The following is a 19,452-nucleotide window of genomic DNA, read 5'->3' as shown; positions in this document are numbered from 1 at the left end:
AGCTGACAGGTTCAGCGCAAACTTCTCCCCCCCCCTCCCCACCAAAAGGGCAAATATCTATCCCAACAGAGTGCTGCCCCCCTGACATCTCAGATGCTCAGGTAAGAGCTGCCCTCTCCAAAGCAAAAAACACAGCATCAATGGGACCAAAAGGTGTCCCGGGCTGCGTCCTACATGAACTCCAAGAAGAGCTAAACCCAAACATAAAACTACTGTTCAATCTCAGCCTTACTACAGGATATGTACCCAAAGAGTGGCGTACAGCAACAGTGGTCCCTCTCCACAAAGGTGGTGCCTCAACGGATCCTGAAAACTATTGCCCCATAAGCCTGACTAGCTTGTTCTGCAAAGCTATGGAAAGGATCATCATGGACCTCATAAATAAAGATATTGGGGACCTACAGACACTGGATCCTACCCAGTTCGGCTTTGTTAAGAGCAGATCCTGCCTCTTAAACCTGGTCAATTTCTTTGAAACAGTCACTGAGGCCATTGACGAGGGGAAGGTGGTCTACACAGCCTACCTGGACCTCGCAAAAGCCTTCGATACAATACCCCACTCGGGCATTATAGATAAGCTCACCAGCTTAAATATAAACCCCTATGTCACTAGATGGGTTGCAAACTGGCTCAAGGACAGAACCCACATTGTTAGAATTTCTGCAGCCATGTCAAACTCCAAACCAGTTACAAGTGGTGTCCACAAGGCTCAGTCCTGGGACCTCTCTTGTTTGGTATATATTTCTCGGAGGTACAGGCCAACATGGAAGGACTGTGGCTGACCAAGTTCGCAGATGACTGCAAACTGGGCGTCATAATCGACTCTCCAGCCGACACAAGCATCCTCCAAAAGGGCCTCATAGAAACAGACAACTGGTGCCACAGCCATGGCCTCAAGCTAAATGCCAAAAAGTGTACAGTCATCCCCTTTGGCAAAATAAAATGCCCACAAATTACCACATACGTGGTAATCCATTAAGTATGGAAGAAGTAATTAGGGATCTGGAGACCCAAGTTGATAGCATTCTGTCATTTGACAATCACGTGGCCAAAGTGGTTAGAAAAACATTTTATATAGCCCACCTAATCATGAAGGGATTCACATCTAGATCAGGGGAGGTCATTGTGCCTCTTTACTCATCCCTCATCAGACCCATAATTGAGTACAATGCCCCTTTTGGGATGTACCTTACCGGACACCTGCAGCAACTGGAAAGACCCCAAAAGTACCTCACCAAGAGGATCAAAGGGCTCAAACAGATGCCATATGCTGCCTGGTTAAAGAAACTCTAGCTCTACTCAGTGGCATACCGCCTGCTCAGAGGCGATCTGTGCCTGACTTATAAAGCCATGTCCAACCCGAAAATAATGGACATGCTGCACCTCAGAAAATCCAAATCCCATCGAGCTACGCGCTCGTGAGACTTGAACCTCAGCACTGAAATAAATAGGACATGCTGGAGGGACAGATTCATAACCCAGAGGCTCCCTTCACTCTGGAATAAAATCCCAGTCCAGGTTAGGTAGAATCCCTCATTGACTCTCTTCAAGAGGAATCTTGATGAGTGGATGGGAGATTGTAGGTTTACCCCGGGTATCACTTCTGTGTCACTGTTAGACAGAGGCACAGTATACTAACCTCAAAAAAGGGCGTAGCAAAATTAATTTAAAATGGGTGGCAAAAGCCAAACACATTCTGGCTAGGCTTATAAATGCCCTAGGGCAGATAGCCTAGTATGAACCTATGAACCTATGAACCTAATCCATTTTTCACCCCACCTTCATCTTTTAATGCAAGTTTTATCTTTCACTCACTGTTCCTGAAGCATCCCTCGCCCTTCAATTCCTTCACCCATAATCCTTTTTCCTTTTTCTGACCAAATATCCCTGGCTTTATCATACTGCCATCTTCTGATCTACTGTACTACTGAAAACCTCACTCACTTGCTATGCTACCTTCAAATACTCAGTTGTGTTTGTAAACCTCTCTACTTTTTCTTCTCTAGTATACAGATATTCCTTACATTGCTAACCACTTCACACATTCTCTCATCTCTGACACTCTCTGTCAACTTTATTAATAATCCTTTTTCTAGCTAACCACTAACTCTTTGTATCGCTTTTGAATTCACATATTTTCCCTTACTTATTCTCACTTTTTCTTCCAGCTGTCCCTCTTCACCCCCTGTAATTGAAACATTTTAAGCTTAGTTCTCAAACTAGACAATCTTTCTACTTCTTATGTTATGCTGTATTTTATGTAATGTCCTTACCTAATGTTTCCACTGCACTGATTTTAGAAAATTTCTCACTTTTTTGAAAACTGTTTCATCTCCTTAATTTTGTTTATCGTTTTCTTTTGAAAAACAGGAAAGGAGTTTTCAGGAAATGTTTACTTTAGCCTGTCTATAGTTTGCTTTTCTACAGTTGTTGACTGGTTGGTTGTTCCCTCACCACCTCTTCCTGTCCTCGGATATTTTATTTTTCCAGTTTATCTTGTGCCTGTCAAGGATCTGTGTAGGTTTTTAATCCAAGTGGATAGAAGGCTCAAGGTAATGCAGGAAACAATAACATGAAGCAAAGTTTCATTGCTCTGCAGACTCTTATGGAAGGAAGAAAGAAAATCATTTCTGTTAGTTTGTGTCTGCAATGAGATTTCATTGCATGCATACATATGCATACAAATATTTCATGCATGGGCAATAATGCCTGCCCTTCTAGCCTGCCAATATACCAGAATAGTTGTTCCGATAATAAATATCTAAACTAGTGCTTGCTTTGATGTAATTTGGTAGTGTATTCTATGCATCAGCTACTCTCACAGAGAACTGATTAGTACACCTCTCATTCCTATATTATCCACATAAACTCTTAAGAATCTCAACTTTAAGATTTTTCCTTTCCTCGACAAAATAGAAAACATACTCACTGATGCAGAGGGTTATAGCTGTGAGCTGTAGTTCATCTGGTTGCCCCTGAAAGGGGACTGTGTGTCAAGTTAAGAAATGGGTATTATTATTATTATTATTATTATTATTATTATTATTATTATTATTAGCTGGCATGTCTGAAGTTTAATCAATATAGCTCTTGGCTGCTTTCTCTGTCTCAAATTAAAAATGTTTACTCATGTACTCTTTCTACTTTAACATCTGCAATAGACAGTCCAGTTCATGTAGTGACGCATTTCACATTAAGTCTTTACAATCCTTCCCTTCAGTTTGTTTTGGTAGTGCCGAAAGTCTTAATTTGTCTCTGTGTGACCTACCATTCCATTCAGCCAGTTTCTCTGCCGTTTATAAATACTTTAATTGCCAGTTTCTGTGCCATTTATAAATACTTTAATTGCCAGTTCTGTGCCATTTATACATACTTTAATTGCCAGTTTTTGTGCTGTTTATAAATACTTTGCCAGTTTCTGTGCTGTTTATAAATGCTTTAATTGCCAGTTTATGTGCCATTTATAAATACTTTAATTGCCAGTTTTTGTGCTGTTTATAAATACTTTGCCAGTTTCTGTGCCATTTATAAATACTTTAATTGCCAGTTTCTGCACCGTTTATAAATAATTGCCAGTTTCTGCGCCATTTATAAATACTTTAATTGCCAGTTTCTGTGCCATTTATAAATACTTTAATTGCCAGTTTTTGTGCTGTTTATAAATACTTTGCCAGTTTCTGTGCCATTTATAAATACTTTAATTGCCAGTTTCTGCACCGTTTATAAATAATTGCCAGTTTCTGTGCCACTTATAAATACTTTGCCAGTTTCTGTGCTGTTTATAAATATTTTAATTGCCAGTTTTTGTGCCATTTATAAATACTTTAATTGCCAGTTTCTGTGCCATTTATAAACACTTTAATTGCCAGTTTCTGTGTGTTTAGAAATACTTTAATTGCCAGTTTCTGTGCTGTTTATAAATACTTTAATTGCCAGTTTCTGTGCCATTTATAAATACTTTAATTGCCAGTTTCTGTGCCATTTATAAATACTTTAATTGCCAGTTTCTGTGCCGTTTATAAATACTTTAATTGCCAGTTTCTGTGCCGTTTATAAATACTTCAATTGCCAGTTTCTGTGCCGTTTATAAATACTTTAATTGCCAGTTTCTGTGCCGTTTATAAATACTTTAATTGCCAGTTTCTGTGCCGTTTATAAATACTTTAATTGCCAGTTTCTGTGCCATTTATAAATACTTTAATTGCCAGTTTCTGTGCCGTTTACAAATACTTTAATTGCCAGTTTCTGTGCCATTTATAAATACTTTAATTGCCAGTTTCTGTGCCGTTTATAAATACTTTAATTGCCAGTTTCTGTGCCGTTTATAAATACTTTAATTGCCAGTTTCTGTGCCATTTATAAACACTTTAATTGCCAGTTTCTGTGTGTTTAGAAATACTTTAATTGCCAGTTTCTGTGCTGTTTATAAATACTTTAATTGCCAGTTTCTGTGCCATTTATAAATACTTTAATTGCCAGTTTCTGTGCCATTTATAAATACTTTAATTGCCAGTTTCTGAGCCATTTATAAATAGTTTGTCAGTTTCTGTGCCATTTATAAATAGTTTAATTGCCAGTTTCTGTGCTGTTTATAATACTTTAATTGCTAGTTTCTATGCCATTTATAAATACTTTAATTGCTAGTTTCTATGCCATTTATAAATACTTTAATTGCCAGTTTCTGTGCCGTTTATAAATACTTTAATTGCCAGTTTCTGTGCCGTTTATAAATACTTTAATTGCCAGTTTCTGTGCCATTTATAAATACTTTAATTGCCAGTTTCTGTGCCATTTATAAATACTTTAATTGCCAGTTTATGTGCCATTTATAAATACTTTAATTGCCAGTTTCTGTGCCGTTTATAAATACTTTAATTGCCAGTTTATGTGCCATTTATAAATACTTTAATTGCCAGTTTCTGTGCCATTTATAAATACTTTAATTGCCAGTTTCTGTGCCATTTATAAATACTATAATTGCCAGTTTATGTGCCATTTATAAATACTTTAATTGCCAGTTTCTGTGCCGTTTATAAATACTTTAATTGCCTGTTTCTGTGCCATTTATAAATACTTTAATTGCCAGTTTCTGTGCCATTTATAAATACTTTAATTGCCAGTTTCTGTGCCATTTATAAATACTTTAATTTCCAGTTTCTGTGCCGTTTATAAATACTTTAATTGCCAGTTTCTGTGCCATTTATAAATACTTTAATTGCCAGTTTCTGTGCCATTTATAAATACTTTAATTGTCAGTTTCTGTACCATTTATAAATACTTTAATTGCCAGTTTCTGTGCCATTTATAAATACTTTAATTGCCAGTTTCTGTGCCATTTATAAATAATTTAATTGCCAGTTTCTGTGCCATTTATAAATACTTTAATTGCCAGTTTCTGTGCCATTTATAAATACTTTAATTGCCAGTTTCTGTGCCATTTATAAATACTTTAATTGCCAGTTTCTGTGCCATTTATAAATACTTTAATTGCCAGTTTATGTGCCGTTTATAAATACTTTAATTGCCAGGTTCTGTGCCGTTTATAAATACTTTAATTGCCAGTTTCTGTGCCATTTATAAATACTTTAATTGCCAGTTTCTGTGCCATTTATAAATACTTTAATTGCCAGTTTCTGTGCCGTTTATAAATACTTTAATTGCCAGTTTCTGTGCCGTTTATAAATACTTTAATTGCCAGTTTCTGTGCCATTTACAAATAATTTAATTGCCAGTTTCTGTGCCATTTATAAATACTTTAATTGCCAGTTTCTGTGCCGTTTACAAATAATTTAATTGCCAGTTTCTGTGCCATTTATAAATACTTTAATTGCCAGTTTCTGTGCCGTTTATAAATACTTTAATTGCCAGTTTCTGTGCCGTTTATAAATACTTTAATTGCCAGTTTCTGTGCCGTTTATAAATACTTTAATTGCCAGTTTCTGTGCCGTTTATAAATACTTTAATTGCCAGTTTCTGTGCCGTTTATAAATACTTTAATTGCCAGTTTCTGTGCCATTTATAAATACTTTAATTGCCAGTTTCTGTGCCATTTATAAATACTTTAATTGCCAGTTTCTGTGCCATTTATAAATACTTTAATTGCCAGTTTATGTGCCATTTATAAATACTTTAATTGCCAGTTTCTGTGCCATTTATAAATACTTTAATTGCCAGTTTCTGTGCCATTTATAAATACTTTAATTGCCAGTTTCTGTGCCATTTATAAATACTTTAATAGCCAGTTTCTGTGCCATTTATAAATACTTTAATTGCCAGTTTCTGTGCCATTTATAAATACTTTAATTGCCAGTTTATGTGCCGTTTATAAATACTTTAATTGCCAGTTTCTGTGCCGTTTATAAATACTTTAATTGCCAGTTTCTGTGCCATTTATAAATACTTTAATTGCCAGTTTCTGTGCCGTTTATAAATACTTTAATTGCCAGTTTCTGTGCCGTTTATAAATACTTTAATTGCCAGTTTCTGTACCGTTTATAAATACTTTAATTGCCAGTTTCTGTGCCGTTTATAAATACTTTAATTGCCAGTTTCTGTGCCGTTTATAAATACTTTAATTGTCAGTTTCTGTGCCGTTTACAAATAATTTAATTGCCAGTTTCTGTGCCGTTTATAAATACTTTAATTGCCAGTTTCTGTGCCGTTTATAAATACTTTAATTGCCAGTTTCTGTGCCGTTTATAAATACTTTAATTGCCAGTTTCTGTGCCGTTTATAAATACTTTAATTGCCAGTTTCTGTGCCGTTTATAAATACTTCAATTGCCAGTTTCTGTGACGTTTATAAATACTTTAATTGCCAGTTTCTGTGCCGTTTATAAATACTTTAATTGCCAGTTTCTGTGCCGTTTATAAATACTTTAATTGCCAGTTTCTGTGCCATTTATAAATACTTTAATTGCCAGTTTCTGTGCCATTTATAAATACTTTAATTGCCAGTTTCTGTGCCATTTATAAATACTTTATTTGCCAGTTTATGTGCCATTTATAAATACTTTAATTGCCAGTTTCTGTGCCATTTATAAATACTTTAATTGCCAGTTTCTGTGCCATTTATAAATACTTTAATTGCTGTTCCACCATTTTTCTTTCACTTTCTTTTTAGCAGTTTACATAGCAGTTGCTTCCACTGAATAAGTAGTTAAAACATCTTCTATTTCCTGTAGCCGTCTGTTATTTGGCTCATATAATTCACCAAGAAACCACTTATCTTGAAAATCTCAGACAGCAGTTTGTCAGTCTTTCTGTCCACATGACTAAACAGTTTTGTCCTTCATGCCCATTACCATTATAATCTGCTTTTCCCATCTCTGCTCCACCTCACTTATTTCAGTCGCCTTCTGAATATTTACTGTTGTTTTCCCTTTTACTTCATGTTTTCTCTTCTATGTTGACTTTCAGGATGCCATAGACACTTCAGCTAGCAATTTCTGTTAATGGTTTGCAGCATTTTGCAAGTATTTGCTGTTTAAACTGATATCTGTCCAGATCTCTCATTTTACACTACTACTACCATCTTGGAATTGACAGCAACCATATCTTGGCTAAAACTAATACACACACACACACAAACACACACACACACACACACACACACACACACACACACACACACACACACACACACACACACACACACACACTAATTTGTAGGAGAGGCCAAAGTGTGCTTTTCAGTGATACAGTCTCTTCCTACTATTACAGTAAATTGCTGTTACCAGCCAGACCAGTATGGCACATCCAAGACCGTACGGAGTGCTCTTATAAGCCGCCTGCATCAAATTAGTTAAGACTCAGTGTAGTTAAGCATTTTTTTCTGAAAGGGCATATCTAACCAATTGTATTTCACCACCTCTGTGTCATTACTTTTAAACTAACAAATAATCAGACAGCCATGAGCTTTTGCAATTAAAATAAAAAATATTTAATACAAATTATGCAAACCATGAAATTACATATACAGAAAATATTCAGTTCTCCATGGGGAAGCATAAATAAATGTTTTTAAAACAGGCAGATAATATCAGAAAATGCCATCAACTTTGTGTCCCATTTTCTGACTGAATACTGGAAATCTAATTAACTCTATCTTGCGGAGAAGAGGTTGAAGAAAGGGAAGAAGAAAAATACACACAAACTTATAACATTATTAGTTTATAACCTCTGAATTAATTATCTATACTATTTAAAGTCCAAAATGACTCTTTTAAGTACCAATCCCCAGTCCACACCTGGGGAGATCCTTCTTTCTGTTCAATTGATGCACTGATCACTCATTTTCCAGAATTGCCAAATACCCCCTCTCCATATTGTGAAGCACTTTGGATTCTCTCTTCCTGCTGCACCAACATTTTCAATTAAGCATTCTGCTTTAGTCAGTTTACTTAGCTCTTTAAGAAGTTCCAACACAGCTTTTCAGCAGGAGGAACTGTATATGTGTGTCTTTGTGTGTGTACGTGTGAAAACAATTTTGACTATTTAATGAAAAACAGTTATATACTGTGTATTCACATTATTTTTCTGACATAATCAAAACTGATTTTGTTTGTCGCAGTTATTTTTTTACATTTTACATTTTTGATTGAAAAAAAACACAAATTTTATATAGCTTCCCACTATGTTTCCATAACTTTGTCCAAGCACATAAATTAGTAAATAATGTTGTATTGCTATGAAATGGACTGTGTACTTTAAAGATTCTTGAGGAAGCCTTATTCTGCTTTGTGGGTCTGCACTGCAAAACAGCAATACATGTGAATTAATTGGTTAGCTGCATTATTTTAAAAATAATAATAAATGAAAATAAAACTGAGGAAGCACTTTATAAATTGTTTGAAACAATGCATTCTTTATACAAATTACAGTTACTGAATAAAAAACACTACAGAAATACACCCATATCCTGATAAAGAACAACCTGTAGGAAAACCCTGGTATTAATTGCAAACTTTGTGAAAAACTATACACATAGGATGGGACTCACAAATAAGAGCTTTGCCTGTGCATTACTAAAGGGCAAGCAGTCCACAGCAACACAAAGTGCATTGCTGCTCAGATGTGCAGTGGGGATTATATAGCACTGGTGGTCTTAAGAAAAAGACTGTATTGTAATGTAGCTGAGCTGCATTATGGAAAGACATAACACTAGGCAGGTGCAGTGCAGGAGTTTCAGTAGAAAAGGCCTTGTGACGAGAATGTCAGACATCACAAGAGAGGCAGGGAAATGTGCCTGTGGTTATGCATGCTCACATGCATGAAGACACACCACATTGCTACCACACTCGGTGTCACTGACAGCCTTTGGAGGACAAACACAGCAAAGTACCAAAGCTCACCACACAAATGGGAAGGAAATGGGGGAGATAGGAGAGACAGAAAAGGATGACTAGCAAGCACAGCAAAACACATAAGAGTAATCATTAAGAATAACAGCTGGTGGGAAGAAGGGGACAAATGTGTGCTGGAAAGACTTCATGAGGATAAAGACTGGGTGGGAAACGTAGTAAGGAATGGTTATGAGATGATAGAAGGGATACCTGAAGAAAAGACAGCAATAGGAGCAGATAAACATAAAATACAGAGACTTACAGAGGCAATATTGCCATAAATGGAGGGGACAACAGTAAATGGACACAGATGGACAAAAGGGTAGGCACTGGGTGAGGGAGGTGGGTTGAAAAACAAACTTGGTATGGGAAATGATACATAGGGCAGGGGAAAGCCTGGATGGTAAATAGGGCAGGGTACATGGCAGATGCAAGGTCAGACCACAGACCAACCCACCTAGCTATCAGTCACATAAATGATGCAGGCTCCATCTTTGTTGGCTTGATGGTTAGAGACTATTAGTTATATAATTTAACCAGCTATGATAGAAGGTGCTCTGATGTTCTGAGATGGGCATCCAGTTGTCAGTGTAGCTTGTATGGCACCAGTCCACACAACTGCTACAAGCAGACCACAGGAGACCGCTCTGGGCCACTTTCAGAACAGAAGCTTTTGCCTGTTCTCCTGAGAACTGGTCTTAGGGACCATCAGTGAGCCCTCCAGGTTGTCTTCAGCATGACACCCTTCAATCCCCTGCTGAAAAGTAAACCTGATCATAACTCTGATGCAGCACTAAAGGCATTGGTCAGAAAAGGTCAAGGTGACCACTGCTTCTTCTCTTCCATAACCCCAACTGGACCCATAGCAGGAAAGAAAAAAGAGAACACATTAATAAACCTACAGTAGCAGGTATAAAGTGGAATAATGCATATGGTATATGTAACTCATTGCTGGGAAAGGCTCTGTTACTTTCTGCAACATCCCGCCATAGTGACATTATACAGTTTGGCTGCTGTTAAACAGAGAAGGAAAGCCTCAGTACACAGTGTGCCTGCTAAAGGAATAGGGGGAAAATAAGGGTTACAGCAAAACTCTGACTTTTTCTCTCTCTAACCTTTGTCTTCCATATTTAGTAAAGGCCATAGTGGCACTGATGCAGATCACTATGTAGGCGTGTACATTGTTCAGCAGAATAGGTGATGTTAGTGGTATCTCTCACTGCCTTGACAAGCTTATACCATGCATCCACCTTGTACAGTGTGCCATCACAATGGCTCAGCTCATGCCACACATCCACCTTGTACAGTGTGCCATCACAATGGCTCAGCTCATGCCAGACATTCACCTTGTAGATTGTGCAATCACAATGGCTCAATTCATGCCAGGTATCCACCTTGTACAGTGTGCCATCACAATGGCTCAGCTCATGCCAGGCATTCACCTTGTACAGTGTGCAATCACAATGGCTCAATTCATGCCAGGCATCCACCTTGTACAGTGTGCCATCACAATGGCTCAGCTCATGCCAGGCACCTTGTATAGTGTGCTATCATAATGGCTCAGCTCATATCAGGCATCCACCTTCTACAGTGTGCCATCACAATGGCTCAGCTCATGCCAGGCACCTTGTATAGTGTGCTATCATAATAGCTCAGCTCATGCCAGGCATCCAACTTGTACAGTGAGCCATCACAATGACTCAGCTCATGCCAGGCATCCGCCTTGTACAGTGTGCCATCACAATGGCTCAGCTCATGCCAGACATCCACCTTGTACAGTGTGCCATCACAATGGCTCAGCTCATGCCAGGCATCCACCTTGTACAGCATAACATCACAATGGCTTAGAAGGCACTCCTTGAAGTCCTTATGAAGTAAGAACAAGAAAATCTTGTTCCCTCTCAGATTCTGGCAGGAGCTTTGCAGTCCCTGGTACCTGAGGAAGCCACATCCACTCATATAGATTCACTCAGGTATCAAAATGATAGCCCCATGCATGGAGATGCACATTTGCACATCATGTGACATACATTTTAGCACTACAATAAATATCCATCATGCAGAATTGCCTTCTGTGAGTAACACAGACTCCATATATAAGTCTCTAGCTCTGGGATGAACAACACTGTAAGTCAGAGTTGATTGAACCCCGGATTATGGCAGTGATTCAGAGGCAGGCATACTAAATATCCTCATTAGCACAACTACCCTCTTCAGAGACCCTTGTTAGAGTGACATAAATCTTCAGGACTTTTTTATGAGAATGTTTAAGTCGAATAACTGTGGAATATAAATATTTTATAGAAAATGACTTTGGGCTTTGAGGCAGGCATACAGAAGAAAGAACAGACCAAACCACGGATACCTTGCTCGAGCAGTCCAAAAAGAGTGTGTACAGTTAAACAGAAACAAACTGTTTTAAAGACTGTTGTAAAAAGCCAAACGATCACCTTAACGCCACTTTATTTAAAACGTTTTCGCCTTGCTTAATAGCTTGGCTTCATCAGAGGAATGTAGAACCAAATTCAAAGTACAACTTATAAGTACAAAAGGAAATGATGTCATAAGACAGCATCTTTTTTTAAAAACGTATTACATGCCAAAAAATACATCCTGCTACTAGGTAGGATTGAATAGACAAATACATGTAATACATAAGTATTCCATTAGTCAAAATTAAATCCTATAAAATAGAAAAATTCATTTAAAAATAGATAAAGGAATAACTCTACCTATTATTGTGTACAAAAGGAATTTTTCTTAAACAAGGACACCTAGTTAAAAGCTACCAAAACCTGTATATGTATATAGGTATGTATAAGAACATAAAAATCCCTGTCAAGTTACATTTAATTAACGAAGGTAACTTCTTAATTTTAAAATAGGCATAATATTACAATTATCATTCAATCCAGGACAGTGAAAAGCATCAGTCCTGAATTGCCACTCCAATTCTTTAATTTCCAAAAGAAGTGTAATAGGACCCCCTCTAATTGATGTATTAACCTGATCTATAGCCATAAATGTGAAACTATGCCCTTCATAATCAATCAAGTGTTTAGCCAGCGCATTACTTTCGTTTCTCTTATTCATGGCATAAATGTGCTCATATATTCTATCTCGCAATCTGCGGTCCGTCTTTCCTATGTAGAAAGACGGACAGCAGTTGCAAAAGGCAACATAAACAACAGATCTGCTTTCGCAGTTGAGGGGGTACCTAATATTATACTTATGATCCCTCAGTGTGAATGTCTGGCCAGATTTAATTTTACTACACCTGTTGCAAAAACCACATGGGTACATACCCAATTTTTTGTTAAAACTTCTGTCTAAGTTATTGTTCTGTAATAGTTCTTTTAAATTCTTATTTCTTTTAAAAACAAATTTGGGAAACTGCCCAAATTTCTTCACTAAGTTTGGGTTACTCAAAATGAAATCCCAGTTTTTCTGAATAATAGCAACAATTTCCTTAGTATCAAAGCTAAAAATGGTCACGTAACATAGGGCTGGGTCAAAATCAGTTGTTTTTATAGGACCCTCAGAATTAAAATGTATAACTGGGGCTTGGATGGGTTGGAAGTCAGCTTCGTATTGGAGCAGGTTGTTTAACTCACCATTTGATAAAATCGCCTTGTAGAACCCGTTGCATCTTTTTAAAGACACTTCATTCAAAATCTCATGCACAAATTTAGAAGGGTAACTTCGTTTCAAAAATAGTTCTGTAAGAAAAGAACATTATAGAAATAATCCAACGTACTGCACATTCTCGCTGCTCTAACAAATTGTCCCTTGACAATAGCTTTTTTCTGTCTATAAGGATGGTGGCTAGAGAAGTGCAAGAATGAGTTACAGTACGTGGATTTTCTATGTATTTTTGAAGTGAAAGTGCGTGTATTAAAATCTTTTTCAAGCTTCACATCTAAATAGTCAATGCTGGATGTAGAAAAATTGTAAGTAAAGTTCAAAAATTCTACAGTGTTATTAATAGATGACATGAAGGAATCAGCCAATATACTATCACCTTCAAACAAGATAAAAATATCATCTAAGAATCTCGTGTAGTATTTGACTGGTTTCGAAAGATCAGGCGAGGAGAAAACAAAATGTTTCTCCCAATAGCCCATAAAGAAGTTGGCTACTGATGCTCCACAAGGAGAGCCCATGGCCACTCCCTGTTTTTGTAAATAATATTTCTTATCAAAGGTGAAGTAATTCGTGGATAACACTATATCCAGAATTTCTGTAATCACATCAATTTCTATTTTTGGAGCACCTATTTCAGACAACAGGCATACAGAAGAAAGACAAGACAATTGATAATGTACCCCTGCACTATACTCTACACCTATGGTGGATGGCACCAACAGGGACACAGAGTGGATGATAATGACAACACAATGGCTCAACACTGTTATGTCCCACTGTTGGTGAAGGCACACCATGGGCTACACATCACACACACACACACACACACACACACAAACACACACCTAGGGAAGGCTATGCCACACAAGATATGATGGCGCCTGTTCACAGGGTGAGGCATAGTAATGCATTTCAAGAGTGGGACAGGGTATACAGCACACTACAGGATCAATATGCTAATGCAGGAAGGGGTGTCATGTTAACATGACCTTTGCTGCAGTGTGTACAGAAAAGTGGGAGTAGGCACAGAACCACCATGGGCAGCTAACTGGACACCCAATGATGAGGGGAATAATGCCACTGGGGATGCACAAGCCAGTGCATTTCTTTGTGCTGGTCCCAAGCCCAGATAAATGGGGAGGGTTGCGTCAGGAAGGGCATCCAGCATAAAACTTCGCCAACTCATTCATGTGGACAGCAGTAAATATTTACATACCAGATTGGTCAAGGCCTGGGTTAACAACGACCGCCACCAGTACTGTTAGCCAACAGGGTGCTGGTGGAAATTGGGCTACTGCTGGCCGAAGGAGGAGAAGAAGTGGAAGGCATGGCTGGAGGCAAGGAGAGAGGAGAAAGGCTAGGACTGTGGTAGTGAGGGTCGGAACTTTGAATGTTGGCAGTATGACTGGTATAGGGAGAGAGCTAGCCGATATGATGGACAGAAGGAAGGTTGGTATATTGTGTGTGTAAGAGACCAGATGGAAGGGGAGTAAGGCTAGGTGTATCGGAGGTGGGTTCAAATTGTTTTATCATGGTGTGGATGGTAGGAGAAATGGTGTAGGAGTTATCCTGAAGGAACAGTATGCTAAGAGTGTTTTGGAGGTGAAGTGTGTTGGATAGAGAGATGTTTATGAAGCTGGAAATTGATGGTGTAATGATGAATGTTGTTAGTGCATGTGCTGCACAAGTTGGGTGTGAGATGGATGTGAAAGAAAAATTTTGGAGTGAGTTGGATGAAGTGGTGATGACTATACCCAAGGGTGAGAGAGTGGTGATTGGAGCAGATTTCAGTGGGCATGTTGGTGAAGGGAACAGAAGGGATGAGGAAGTGATGGGTAGGTATGGTGTTAAACAAAGGAATGCAGAAGGTCAGATGGTAGTGGTTTTTGCGAAAAGGATGGACATGGCTGTGGTGAATACATATTTTAACAAGACGGAGGAGCATAGGGTGACATACAAGAGTGGAGGAAGATGCACACAGGTGGATTATATCTTATGTAGGAGGGCCAGTTTGAAGGAGACTGGAGGCTGTAAAGTGGTGAACGCGGAAAGTGTAGTTAGGCAGCATAGGATGGTGGTTTGTAGGATGACACTGGTGATCAAGAAGAGGAGGAGAAATGTGAGGGCAGCACCAAGGATCAAATGGTGGAAATTGAAAAAGGGTAATTGTGAGGTGGCATTCAGGGATGAGTTAAGACAGGCACTGGGTGGCAGTGAAGAGTTACCAAATAGCTGGGTAACTACAGCAGAGCTAGTAAGGGAGATGGCTAGAAAGGAGCTTAGTATGACATCTGGACAGAGGAAGGACGACAAGGAGACATGTTGGTGGAATGAGGAAGTACAGGAGAGTATACAGAGAAAGAGGTTGGCGAAGAAGAAGTGGGATTGTCAGAGAGGTGAAGAAAGTAGACAGGAGTATAAGGAGATGAGGTGCATGACAAAGAGAGAGGTGGCGAAGGCTAAGGATAAGGCATATGAAGAGTTGTATGAAAGGTTGGACACTAAGGAGGGAGAAAAGGACAGAGGGACCGAGCTAGGAAAGATGTGCAGCAGGTAAAGGTGATAAAGGATAATGAGGGAAACATACTCACAAGTGAGGAGAGTGTGTTGAGGAGATGGAAAGAGTACTTTGAGGGGTTGATGAATGAAGAGAATGAGAGGGAGAGAAGGTTGGATGATGTGGGGATAGTGAAGTGCAATGGATTAGCAATGAGGAAGTAAGGATAGTTATGAAGAATATGAAGAATGGAAAGGCTGTTGGTCCAGATGACATACCTGTGGAAACATGGAGGTGTTTAGGTGAAATGGCAGTGGAGTTTTTAACCAGATTGTTTAATGAAATCTTGGAAAGTGAGAGGATGCCTGAGGAATGGAGAAAACGTGTTTTGGTACCGATTTTTAAGAATAAGGGTGATGTGCAGAGCTGTAGTAACTACAGAGGGATTAAACTGATCAGTCACAGCATGAAGTTATGAGAAAGAGTAGTGGAAGCTAGGTTAAGAAGGGACGTGATGATTAGTGATCAGCAGTATGGTTTCATGCCGGGAAAGAGCACTACAGATGCAATGTTTGCTCTGAGAGTGTTGATGGAGAAGTACAGAGAAGGTCAGAAGGAGTTGCATTGTGTTTTTTGTAGACTTAGAGTAAGCATATGACAGGGTGCCTAGAGAGGAGTCGTGGTATTGTATGAGGAAGTCGGGAGTGTCAGAGAAGTATGTAAGAGTGGTACAGGATATGTACGAGGGTAGTGTGACAGCGGTGAGGTCTGCGGTGGGTGTGACGGATGTGTTTAAGGTGGAGGTGGGATTACATCAAGGATCAGCTCTGAGCCCTTTCTTATTTGCAATTGTGATGGACAGGTTGACAGACGAGATCAGACAGGAGTCCCTGTGGACTATGATGTTTGCAGATGACATTGTGATCTGTAGTGAGAGTAGGGAACAGGTGGAGGAGACCCTGGAGAGATGGAGATATGCTCTAGAGAGAAGAGGAATGAAGGACAGCAGGACTAAGGCAGAATATATGTGTGTGAATGAGAGGGAGGATAGAGGAATGGTGAGGATGCAAGGAGTAGAGGTGGCGAAAGTGGATGAGTTTAAATACTTGGGATTAATAGTTCAGAGTAATGGTGAGTGTGGACAAGAGGTGAAGAAGAGAGTACAGGCAGGATGGAGTGGGTGGAGAAGAGTGTCAGGAGTGATTTGTGACAGACGGGTACCAGTAAGAGTGAAAGGGCAGGTCTACAAGAGGGTAGTGAGACCAGCTATGTTATATGGGTTGGAGGCAGTGGCATTGACAAAAAGGCAGGCGTTAGAGCTGGATATGGTAGAGTTAAAGATGTTTCAATTTGCACTGGGTGTGACAAGGGTTAACATGATCAGGAATAAGTATATTAGAGGGTCAGCTCAGGTTGGAAGGTTTGGAGACAAAGCCAGAGAGGCAAGATTACGTTGATTTGGACATGTACTGAGGAGGGATGCTGAGTATATTGGGAAAAAGATGTTAAGATTAGATTAGTACTAGGCTAACTGCCCTTGCGAGCGATTTTAAGCCTAGTCAATTATCCCCTGTGAGATTCAAACCCTGTACCTTGTGTTTGTAAGGCAAACACCTTAACCATTAGGACACCCTCCCAACCCCTTAAGGATGAAGCTACCAGGTAACAGGAAAAGAGGAAGGCCTAAAATAAGGTTTATGGATGTGGTGAGAGAGGACATGCATGTGGTTGGTGTGATAGAGCAAGATGCAGAGGACAGGAAGAAATAGAAACAGATGATCCGCTGTGGTGACGCCTAATGGGAACAACTGAAAGAAGATGATAATATATCTATTTACAAGACATTCATCGAAGGCCACACACACACACGCACGCGCGCGCACACACACACACACACACACACACACACACACACACACACACACACACACACACACATACACACACACACACACACACACACACACACACACACTCTCTGTGTAACTCGGAGATGTACTGGTCTTGCCATAGACCCATGCGACATAGGCAAGGGCTAGAATAGTTCACCACCCAGAAGTATAAGGTGTCACTACAGGCCCTCTGCACACATAGCATGTGCATCCTGGGCAAAGGTAATATACAGATTTATGTGGACCAGATGTGGTAAAGAGTGGTGCAAGACATCAGTGCTGTGGGTGACCATGACAGGTCTCTGCAACAGTGTCACAAAGGATAACCAATATGATATTGCATGCCAAGAATAAGTCATGGGACATTTCTGAGGACGTCTGCATCACAGGATGTAGACTATCAGTGCAGAAATGTCTCATACAGGTGGAGAAGTTCCTGGTGTCCTTTTCTGGTGAGGGCAGGGGAGCTTAGATATGAAAGATGGGCTAGCAATAACCACACAATGGTCCGTAAGGGATGCATCAGATTAGTAATAGCTGTTATATGTCAGTATTGTACAGTACACTGCACATATGGCAGGATTTATTCAACAACAGACTTCTGTATAGCTATCTTCCAGGTACCCTTGGGCTCAACTGCAGGACTCTGCACAATGGGACATGTATCTGCCATACGCTAGTCACATATTGTGCCATCTGCCAGTATACCTGCCAGATGGGATGGGGTGAGTTTAGGTATATCTTTGAGTGCTGTCAGAAGTATTTTGTGTTTATACATTTACAGGTTCTATTTGTAGTTAGACCAGCACAAGAGGGCAGCATATGCATGATGTCAGGAGGTCATCTGTGGCTGATGATGATGTGCACATGACACAGCCAGATGACATAGTGGCACTGTCAGCAACACTAAAATGGAAGGGCTCATATACATTCCCCACATGCAAGGTCCTTATGGAGGAACAGGGCAAACCTCCAACCTCACTAATATTTAGCAGTTGTCTTGTACTTGAGTCCCACCCAAGCTATTTGAGAGTATCCAGCCCACATGTCATCTGTAAGCAGCAATGCTTCTGATGTGCACTTGCACCCTGTAGGATAGAGACATGGTAGTTTGCGGTACCACTATGATTTTATCTCAGTCTCTGACTAAGGTGTAATATTTGGCATAGATCAGCTAACTTTCAGGACAATAATCCAAGTACAGATAGTTGCAATGCAGAGTATTGTTGAGATGGTGAGTGTGCTGTGTGGACTATGTGATGATGTGCAATTCTTGCATGATGACGCAAAGCACCTGCACATTGACATGCAGTACAGGACAGGGAGCAGATGTTGCTGCTCAGGTTATTGGTTGGTAAAGTTGCCTCCACTGGTGCTTCCATGAGGCATGCCACATGGTAACTGCTTTACGATCTGCTACTTTAGACCATAGTGTCAATGGCTGTGGGCGAGTTTGGATGTAACATGGCTGTTCACAGGCATATGCAGATGATATGGACCATTCTTGTGAAAGCATCACTGTTGACTCTGCCAAACAACCTACCACTCTTGGGCATGACTGGTCTTGCTGGTCTGTCTGTGGCTGAGGATGCACCTAAAGCTCCACACCTAGGGCATCTCTTCAGACCACATACACTTGCTCCTGTAGTTCTACATCTTCAAGATCCCCTCTGTGTAGACGGAATGCCACACCTACTTGTTGCTGTCACTCAGATCATGTATGCCATTCATCTTTTGGCTTCTGATATGGAAAACCCATTCAGGGTGGACTTACTTACTCCCAAACTTCTGTGGCATCCCTGCCATGGACTGCATCACACTCTGAGACATGGCATTGTCAATGCTGATATCATGATGTACAATCCTGACACTGGAAGATGTGACACTGCCTCACCACAACCTGCTACCAGAGTGAGTAAACAGAGTAAAATCAGTGTCGAAAGAATGTCTGATCGCTTACAATGTATTCATTGGCTTATTACAATGAAGTGCTTTTTTTTCGCTTTTCACTTGAAGAGCTGAGGCAGTGGGGTGTGGTTGACAGCACTAGCCCAGGGCGTTGTTTGAACCAGCTA

Source organism: Protopterus annectens, chromosome 7.part1, assembly GCF_019279795.1.
Source record: "Protopterus annectens isolate FY-2018-M chromosome 7.part1, PAN1.0, whole genome shotgun sequence".
Taxonomy (NCBI): domain Eukaryota; kingdom Metazoa; phylum Chordata; order Ceratodontiformes; family Protopteridae; genus Protopterus; species Protopterus annectens.
This window is presented reverse-complemented; position numbering follows the sequence as displayed.